This window comes from Hordeum vulgare, chromosome 2H (assembly GCF_904849725.1).
Source record: "Hordeum vulgare subsp. vulgare chromosome 2H, MorexV3_pseudomolecules_assembly, whole genome shotgun sequence".
NCBI classification, from domain to species: domain Eukaryota; kingdom Viridiplantae; phylum Streptophyta; class Magnoliopsida; order Poales; family Poaceae; genus Hordeum; species Hordeum vulgare.
Genome location: NC_058519.1, coordinates 16,188,816 through 16,199,916, shown reverse-complemented (window position 1 = coordinate 16,199,916; position 11,101 = coordinate 16,188,816).

Below are 11,101 nucleotides of genomic sequence, written 5' to 3'. Positions count from 1 at the left end.
ATCTTTTTCATTTAAACATGGATATAACATGAATCAATTTTTTTATAGCAACGTAGTTGCATCAGTAGACAGTGGGGGAAAGTTTCATATTTTTTTTATTTTTTTTTATTTTTTTGTGCTCAACCCTAGCTCACTGCAACCCTAAACCCCATAACCCCGGAAACCCCATCCGAAACCGCGCCATGTTTATAGCCGACGATCATTGCTGAGTCAGCGGTTGGATTTGACCCCGCCATGTTTGTGATCCACCCGTGATCCGCGTGTGTTGTTTGGCTGGCGAGCGGGGGTTTGGATCTAGGGCCCGAGTGAGGGCCTGTCCGTTGGATCTAGTCAGTTCGGTGAAGATCCGACGATTGGAAATGAATCGGTGCATGGATGTGGCGTACGCGCCTCTGACTTCGTGTGCTTCTTTGTTGCATGACACGCGTCGGTTTTTCTGCATGCATGCACGCGTCGCATGAGAGCCATTAGCAGCGCATCGAGGACCGCAGTCTGAATGGGCTCTGAATATCAGGGGGCGTGCTCGACGCGGTGCAACGACGAAAGTCTGAACGACGGGCGTGCTCGACGCAGTCCTCGACGCAGTGTGTGAATCGGCGACGCACCCTTTGATCCAATAGGCAAACGCAAATGGGCGGCATTCATTAATTGCTGCAACTGAATCGATGAACCGCACCCGACGCAGCCCAAAACCTGCTATTTAACCCTCCTCTGCCCCGTGCACATCTTCATCTTCCTCCTTGCCCTCCTCACATCCAAGCAACCGCAAGCCCCGGCATGGAGTTCCATGGCCCGACGTTCCAAGCGCCCGGCATCAGGCCGGAAAGGATGTACCCCGATGGGGTCGTCGTGGAGAACCAGCTCCGGGTCTGGGCCAGTTCGCGGGGCTCTTCCTTCGCGCCCTCTATCGCCACCTCCCTGTGGGAACTCCGCAGATGTTCACCATCGACGAGTCTCGCATGGGAGGAACGGGCATGATCGTGCGCTTCCGCAACCCCTACGACGCGTATCACCTCCTCGGCCGTGTCTGGTTTGGCGGGTGCGAGTTCATCTGCTTCACCACCTACAACATCTTCACCAACCTCGACAGCATCTGGCCAAACGAGCACGCCATGCACACCCTCCCCTACAACCTCCCGCCGGTCGACGACGAGGAGTGAAGACGCGCGCCCGTCGCCCCTCCATGCCGGGTTTATCGTAGTTTAATCTTTCTTATCTATCGTATCTGTAATGTTAAACACTATCTTATATGTAAGTTTATTGTAATGGCCCGTACTGTTGTGCCTTACTTACTGTTGTGCCAGTTTATGTGATGTCCGTGTTTATATCGGGCCCGTTTATATCTTATCTATGTTGTGCACATCTATGTGTTTATCTGGGGCTATCTGTCAGTTTATATATTTATCAGTGACCGTGACGCAGTACACCAGGTATTGGGCTGATCCTTTCTTCTCATCATTCATGGTTCTGTGTTTATCTTGTCACCATTCACCAGGAACTAATCTCTCATTTGGTTGACCCAGGAGCAGCAAGGCAGCAATGGAGGGGGGGACAATGGAGCGCAGCCGCAGCGACCAAGGGGCGGGCCAGAAAAGAAGCAGCCAGAACCTGTTCCAGCCGGGCCCGTTCCAGCCAGAACATGCGATTCTGCAGCGAGTAAGGGCCACAAAAGAAGCAGCCAGAACCTGTTCCAGCCACTGTTCCACGCATCACAGGCGTTCTGCAGCGAGTAAGCCCAGAAAAGGAGCAGTCAGAAGACGTGCCCGACGTTCCTCACTTGTAGTTGCCCCGTGTAGTACTTGCTCTGTAGATTTTACACTTGTATCTTGCAGGCCGCTTAGGGCCATGTTTGTAAATAATACAAATCAGATTAGATGTTCAACCCTGTTAAGATAAATGAACTTGGATTGTTGTATATAATCCGTCGTTTTTATTTTCTATTGAAAATCATACATGACCAGTCAAATAATTTTGGGCTTGGTTATTCCTATTGAAATCACTAATACCTTTTGTAAATTACACCTTTGGGCCTCGTTATAATCCGTCGTTTTTATTTTGGGCCCAACATCTATTCGCCAGCCCACGAATAATTTTTTTGTACTGAAACTGAACTTTCTTTGGTCTCGCACTCGGCAGCTCAATTTTGTTTTTTTTACTGCAAACTGAATTTGGGTGTGTACTCTATTAACTGAAGAACAAAAAACAGAGGAAACACAACTTGAAAACTGGATAATTTGTGTTCCAAACTGCTGATTCATTTAAGATACATGAACTTGTCATGGCGCACAGATCACATTATCTACATTGGACAGACCTAAATGCCCCCTCTAATGACGATGAATAGCAAGTAAAACATAAACAGAGCAATGACACAGCAATAAAAAAACACTGCCATGATATTTGCTTGCTTCTGCAAATCGATCATCTCCCTTTAATTTTTCTTTATCTTCTTCAGTTCATCGATCAGTTCAGACTCCAAGTACCTCGCCATCGGCACAACTCTGCCCGCCCCTCTGTCCGAGCTCCCCCAATTCTCCATCTGCGGCACCCCGCCCAAATTGAGCTCCCAGGTTGCGGCCACGCTAGAATCAATGTAGGCCTCAAATTTAATCCTGTGAACATATTCATCAATCCACTCGAAATGTGTGCATATCTTCAGGATCTGCATACCACAAAATGAACCCTAAATCTCAAATTCAAGGAGAAAAAACAAAATATGGAGAAATCAAAGCAAACAACAGCGAAAGAACGGACTTAGAACCGAGATCTAACCTTGCCATCCCTTCCTGCCATTGGTTTGCTCAAGCATTTCACAAACTCCCGCACAAGATTGTCATTCTCATCCGTCTTAGTCACCAACCGTTTGAGAGGCTCTGGGCGTGGGCAGTTAGGGCACCTTGTGAGCATCACTGGACCATACAGATGCCAGTTTGATTGCGTGGCCGAGGAGGTGGACATCTGCACTAGGTCGCCGGAGACCCGAGGAAGAAGAAGAATGGGGAAAGGGGAAAGCAATGGGCGGCGGCGGACGGACGGGCACGGACGGAATCGCTTCTAGCCGCGACGAGGTAGGTCCCGCTCTTACTGGACAAGTGGTGGGTCCCGCGCTTGCCTGGATACGTTGTGGGTCCAACCCATAACAGCTAATGAGGATATCAGTTCAGCTTAAGGGCCATGTCGCACAGGAGCTATTTACTCGCTCAAAAGTGTCACTGCCGAGCCATTCTGTCGAACAACGTCTCATTCCATCCAATTCCCAGAAAAGACGTCGCACAGGAGCTATTGGCCCCTTTTAACTAGAATGTGTCGACGGGCAAAGTGCGGTATGGTGCAAAGGTATAGGCTAAAATAAAATCATCAGCTGATGAAATGCAAGCTAGTATGAATCTTGTCACCTCAACGTTGCAGCCTTCGTGCTGTGTAGAGATGAGAGGGGTAGAAGCTTCGGGTGGCTTCACGTGAGACCGCTATGAAATGGAGTTGGGTGCCCGGTCGCTCCCGGCCGCGTTTGGGAGTTCTTATATTTTCCACACATCTGGTCCCGATTTGACGTGTGTCAATCAATCCGGACGTATAGGGACTAAGTTATAATGGGTCCAGTTGGGTCAATTTTTTTCTAGCACACTGACCAAGCGAACGTTGCGGACGTTTAGGGAAGAAATTGGAATGCGGCTTTAGATCATATTAGGAATTGGTCAATCAGGTCCTTGCAAGTACTAGGTCATCGCTTCCGCCAATGGTACTGCACAACAGCAGATCGATACCGAGAAGTAGAATAGAGTAAACTTTGTTTCCTTGTCACGTGCCACCCTGATTTTGCGCGTGCCAACAGACCGTTTGCAAGTTTCACCTAGTGGAACTCAGAAGAGCACCAGTTGGACTTGAACATGGCTGCAAACTGTCCAAACTTCCCTGTCTGTTTCCACATGATGTTGGGGCACATGACTGTTGACTGTTTCTGTGGCGGCAGCCTGGCTGCTTGGCTGAACCTATGCACCTGGAGGACGTCTGTATATACTACCCACCTTTTCGTTCATACAAGTAGGTTGATTGGTGTCCAACACCTGATGTACAACGCCCGATGGCCATAGAGAGTGTGCGAATGCCCTACACCCGTTTGTTAGCCCGAATTACTGAGACCAGAGAGTAGCGGCAATTTGCACGCTCAGCTAACTAGAAACACACGCTCACTAGTGCAGCGTACAAACACACATGAAGAAAGAGCAGTGCTACTTGAGGCTTGGAGGATTGATATTGAAATGGCGTGAGTTACAACCGAGGGACTCGGGGGGGGGGGGGGGGGGGTCCTTTTATAGGTGATTACAGCCGACTATACAGCTGAGATATTTCTACTAGCTGGCCACCCATCTCATACGTGTACTATACTAGAAACTGCTAGTACCCATCTTGTCTTAACTGCTAAGCAGCGCAAGTGTTATCTTTACGTGCTATCTTTAGTGGACACATATTTTATGTGGTAAAAATTAGAGATCATTATGACGAAAACTTGATGCACATCGTGTAGAAACAGGACCCTGCCCCTACCAAGTGAGAGGGTTTCGAACAAAACTTCCGCTTTACACATACAACTCATTTCTTGTAAATCGTTTCAACTTCAAACTTTTTTCATGATTAGTACACACCAATGGAAGCCCCATGATCAAATTATGCGTCTTTTTGATTTGGTTTGTTGGTTGATACACCTGAGTGTGGCTGGCTGATTGTTTGTTTTCTCCTGGGGCTATCCAGAGATGGGTCAGGAGGAGATATTGGACTTTGATTTTTCTCTGGTGCATCTCTAATAAAATACATATATACAGGCCCATCCGAAATGCCAGGGTTAGCCTTCGCCCACCATGTTCATCTTGTTGATCTCCACCAAGAAGGTGTACCACAACATTTACCATTTATCTGGTGTGATGTTGGTGCTGTAGAAAGCTAATCCATAATCGCTACAAGCCTACAACAGAACAGACTGAGGCTTAGCTGAAATAACAGAATGCGAATGACTCAGTATCTTAGTGTTCAATTAAGTGCTTGACCAGACAATCAAAGATTTGAAGAGCAACTAAAAATATAACCTACACAAAGGACAAAGCAATTGTCTTCCAGGAAGGGAGATGACCCAGGCATCTGCATCATTGTAAGGAGCAAGATATTGCATCATGGTCTTCTTTTCACCGAGCTAAGAATTATCAGATTGTATCACTGGAATGAATGGAAAATTCATTAAACGACCCTAAAAAATAAACTTAGGATCAAAACACCTTGAATAAAAGCAATATGCCTCTGCAGCTCTACTGTTATACTATTAACAATGTTGCCTCTTCATTATAAAGTACAAAAACGAATAGGTATGCCATATCCTATTGTTGCCTCCAAGGATCGGTGTTTGTGATTATACGGCACCAGGCTCTCTTTAACTTCCGTTCCCAAATCCCGAGTTTCTGACAACATGTTGGAGGTTATATGACAAAAGAATTCTTGGTCACTGAGAGTGTTTCTTGCTCAGGATTTCTTATATTCAACTAACTATAGGAATTCAATTTCACACTGTTATGACATACTTAATCAGAGTCTCATATGCACAAGCAGTCTAGGGTCATTCAAGGACCTGTACCCAACTCTAGGAATAATTGTCAGCTCCACTGGAGCTTATTACAATAAAGGGAAAATGGACCAAAAGTTTATTTATTCATGGCCGAGATTAAGTAAATGGGCTGGCCTTGAGAAAAATCTTTATTGTGAAGGCTGCGAAAGATTTAATTGAGGTTCGATCATCTTATCATGTTCATAAGGTTTATAAACATTCACTGATCGAGCATGTAAGCAGTACACGACCTTGTTCCTTGTCTGCATAGCTTGGTTTTTAAAGAGAAACATCAGGACTCTGCTGCATATTTCCATTCCTTATTTACATCGTGAAGCTGGGGTATGGTTTGTTGGTGAAGGTCACTCAAGTTTCGTATTGCCCTCTTTAGAAGTCATACAAAAGAGGAATGCTTTAAGATAACACGTGGCTGACCTTCAGCAACAAACCGTACATGGTAGTGACTGAGAACTCTTATTGAAATTTTCAGTCTATTATCCATTTTTTCCAAGGTCAAGGCGATTGAGTTTTGTAGACACCACATGGTCGTGAGAGTCTTCGTGCCGTGTCTGTGTCTGTGTCAAATAAAGTTAAGCACGTACTAATGGGAAATGCATTGGAGCATCCGGGTGCCACACACACCTATATGAAAATAGCATTAAAATAATATAATAAAAGTGTAAAATTCTAAAATTCTGGTACATGAAACTTGTGTGCCCATTATACACCCGTGCTCATTTTGGTGGGGAATGGGTGCCCGTGGTATCACGGCGAAGGAATTACATTCCGACATACATTCAGTTTTTTTCTACACATAGGATTTTTTTGTCTTTTTACTGACATTAACACGGGCACCCATTTTCCATGAAACTGAACACGGGTGTACAATGGGCACCTAGGTTTCATATTCCAAAATTTCAGTAATTTTTGAAATTTACTAATATGTTTTTTGATGCTATATTTATATAGGGGGTGTGGCATCCGACAGACACAAATCCTCTACACTATGGTGCTGCTTATTTCGATAACTGGTGCAGTGGAAACCTTATTTGAAATTAAGTGTTATTTGAATATAATCTCCCTCTTTTAGGAAAAGAACATAATCTTGAGAGTCAACAGCACTAGATGTTTAGGTGAAACAACATAATTCTGTTACTATAGAAGGTTCAATACTTGACTGAACGCTGAAACATCTGCTGAGGTTGTTGCGACCTATACATAGAAAAAATAATTTGCAAGACGAAATTGTTTTTGTTGAACTGGAAACTAGAGAACTGGATGCCATTGGCCTGTCAAAATTTAAGTGAACTATCCTGAAGAAAAATGAATAAATTCAATATCCGAAAACCTGCTACTAACATAATGTATTTCTGCGCTATACTTAAAAGGTTACATGTCTGATTTAGAACAGAGCTAAAAAGTTACTGATAATCCTTTTGTTGGCTGCATTGTTCATGGGATCCTCCTACATGAATATTTGGCTCTGGATTCTGTATAACTCTGCCGGAATCCTGATACTCTATTAAAAAATTTAACATAAAACTATGCCATCCGGCAAACTTATTTTGACAAAGGGTTAATTTTATTGGTTTGAAATGGAGAGGGTACACATACGATGGTCACACATGCCGCCTCTGCATAGTTAAAGTGCACACAAACAACATCAGCGCATGCAAACAAAAAAATACGCCGAGTAATAACATTTATATAAGACCAAAGTTTTGTGTAGATGAGGAAAAATGAAAAGAAAAACCCAAAGCGATCCGACAAGCGATCAGAAACTGCAACAATGACCATATCCACCCTAACCATCTCATGACACCACATGGACAATGATGTTCTTCAACATCAACGCGTCTTCAGGAAGGGAGGGACCACTAGTAGAAAAAAGGTCTTTAGCCCCGGTTCGGTTGGGCCATTAGTCCCGGGCCTAATGCTAGCCCCGGTTCGGCACCGAACCGGGGCTAATGGCCTTCCACGTGGCGGGGCTGGGAGCGAGGGGGGGAGGGGTATTAGTCCCGGATTGTATTACGAACTGGGGTTATTCCTTCGCTGTTTTTTATGAGCAATTTTTGTGTTAAGGGTTTTGCACTAAATTGGATCGGGCTATTTTGCTGCCCCCTATTTTCTCATTTATTTGTTTTGGATATTTTTTAATTTTTGTTTTGCACTAAATTGGATTGCACATACACACCAATAAAAAAACAACTTGCACATCGTTACGAATATATTACACCATCTCATCCGTCGCGCTTTGTCGAACGTACTTACAAAATGTAGACACGAGTTACATGCACATATATGCATCTTTTTTACACTATATCATTTCATATCTTTCTCGCCGGATGGCAATAGTATTCTTCCTTGGGACCTAGGACCTCTTCATCAAAGAATCCGGCAATTTCCTCTTGAATTGCTCGTATACGTTCCTGTGGTAGAAGACCGTCCCGCAACCGTTCGATCTAATTTAAAGAATGGGTCAATATATATATATAGGGTCGCGCTATTCGTCATCCTGGGTGAGGAATAGTTATTCTTCACCCCCACTATTTTAACATCAATGCACCGTAATTTTACGTTTCGTAAATTTTATCTTATTTTATATGTAAAAACAGACCGTAAAATAATATAATCAATGTAAAAATATTTTATGTCACGCAAAATTACGACCATACAAAAATAGTGCAAAAAATACAATAAACTCAATTTTTTTGTCTTGTAATCTATATTTTTGTTTTTCTTTTGTCAAATTTTACGCAGTGGTTCAATATAAATGTAAATATTTGTATTTCAAATGTAATTTATTTGTAAATTGGTCATAATATTATCTCGGGTGAAGAATATACTATTCTGCACCCTGGAAAAATACATCTTACCACCCAGGGGTAGTTACCCCACATGTTCAATATACTACCATGCGGGAGTATATATACTGATTTATCATTTTAATTATGTTCATATACTGTATACAAGATTTTTCAAAGTGAGTTACATGAAAAAATTACAAGTTCACCCATAGTTTTTATTATATTTGTGAAATACATATATATTTGTATGTAAAAAAGAGCATACACAAAATATGATACATACTATAAAAAAAACAGTATATATACTACCTAAACATGATTATATACTACATACTACGCATACATACTCTCTAATTTGATACATACTCCATACAACATACAAAACGCAAGTGGTGGTAACTACCACCGGTGGTAGATAAAATTTGTCCTATATAGGAAAAATATATCAATGAAATCGAACACAATTCACAGTAATAAAATAAAGCTGTGAGTATTGTTTATCGTACTTCGATTTTTTTGATGTCCCGGGTTTTGCCCTTCTCATGGGTCGTCTCGCGAATGAACTCGCAAACATAGTGTCCACATAAATTGTTTCCCTATTCCTTCCTCAAGCACTTTACGAGAACAGAGTTCAATCAAAAACATAATTAAGAATTATAATGGTATCGAAACTAGAATAAAGAGATGCGTGGATCTAGCTAGCAGTTACTTACATTTGTTTGTTTAAATGTAAGCTCTAGCTTCCAATCACCTCGAGTCTTGGCGATGAACCGTTTTCAAGCCCTGCCTAGAAAAGGAAATGAATAAAGGAGGTCTATATTAATTCCTGTTGCTATGAGGAAATGAACGAGAAGTTACCGATGTAGTGTCATAATGATTGAAATTACTTCTGGAGGCATTCCTGCATGTCCGTCTATGCAGTGAGGGATGTGTGTTTTGGGTCCATCATTATTACTTCTCCTTTGTCAGGTACAATGATTAATAAAATAAAGTGAAACCTGCGCGCCCATAACGAATCAATTATACCTACACTTATAATAACATTGAGTAAGCGAAAATAGAATGTGTGTATAGTATAACACTCACTTGAAGTTGTAAGGAAATAGTATTTCCCTTTTGGTACTCGAAAACCTTAACGTTTTTATCAAGTTATTCTTTGTATCGTGGGGATTCGTTTCGACACTTTGGTGATGATTGTAATATGGGTCAATGAATCCAATGTCATAGATTTGTCCTCTTTTGCATTCGAGAATCTTCATTCTGCAAAATTAATATTCCTAATCTTCAAGCGCATTTCATCCATCTTCGAGCGCATTGCCTCCATCTTCAAGCGTTGTGCATCGATCTTCAACAACATCGCAGCGATCTTCATCTTGCGATCATCGATGACATCGGCGACATGCAACTCCAGTTCCATATTCTTGTCCTCAATTATTTTCAATTTTTCCTTCAAGTATTTGTTTTATTTTTCAACCAAATTTAACTTCTCGAGAAGAATTTCTATGTGGGTTGGAATTTCCGGTTCAACTACCTCCTAGATTAAAAAATATATGTCACGTTGGTCGTCATAATTGTCATAAACAATAAATAAAACAAATAGTTATAAAAGATAATATATAGCACATCCGAATCATAGACAGGACGAGGGTCGACGGAGGCGGATACCAAAACCATCTTACTATATAATAATAATAATAAGTAAGTAATTTATACAAGTATGTATCTAAATCATACAAGTAAGAATTTTATTTTCTTTTAAAAAGAAGACAAGAACAAGAGCCTCACCACGATGGTCGCGACGAGATCGGCGCGGGGCGATCGACAACGGTGAGGACGGGCACGGAACGGCATCCTACCCATGTGCAGACTCTAAGAAGTTAATTTGAGCATTTCAAATAAGCTAAACTAGCAGTGACACATGAAAGGATGAAGTAACTAACCTTTTAAAACACTTGTGGAGTTGGTGCACGGCCAAACGTAGGCAAATATTGAGGAAAATGGAGTTTGGAGGTCGAGTTTGGAGAGGACAAAGCTTAACTAGTGTGGCTCGGGCATTTCATCGAACACGTCAAGTGCATGAACTAGAGTGGCAAGGGTTGCATATGGCATGGGCACACTTCAGCCAAAAAACAGAGAGAGTGGACAGGGGCGACGGTATATATAGGCAGAACTTTAGTCCCGATTTTTCTCTAAACCCGGGACTAATAGTCTTCCTTTAATCCCGGTTCGTGCCACAAACCGGGACTAATGATCCGCCGCATGCCACGTGGGAGTCGGTGGATCTTTAGTCCCGGGTTTTTCCCGAACCGGGACTAGTGAGGTGAACCGAACCGGGACCAATGTGCCGGCAAACCGAACCGGGACCAATGCCTGCCATTGGTCCCGATTTTGATTCGAACCAGGACTAATGATCTTTCGGCCCTCGGCCGAAAGACCCATTTTCTACTAATGGACGCTCAAGCACCGCCGCTGAAAAAGCAAACCATCCAAGATCAAATTAAACTTCTAACCCTAAAGAACCAGTACGAGATGTCCGAAAAGAACCAGTCCGAGATGTCCAAGCATATACGAGGGTTAAATCAATACAACAAATATTTCTAGGGTTCTTATAAATATCAAATGGTAATAGAGAGGTTAGTCTCACGACGTCGATCCAAAATTCATCTACCACTTCAACGGTGTACTTTCCTTGGGGAGATTAATC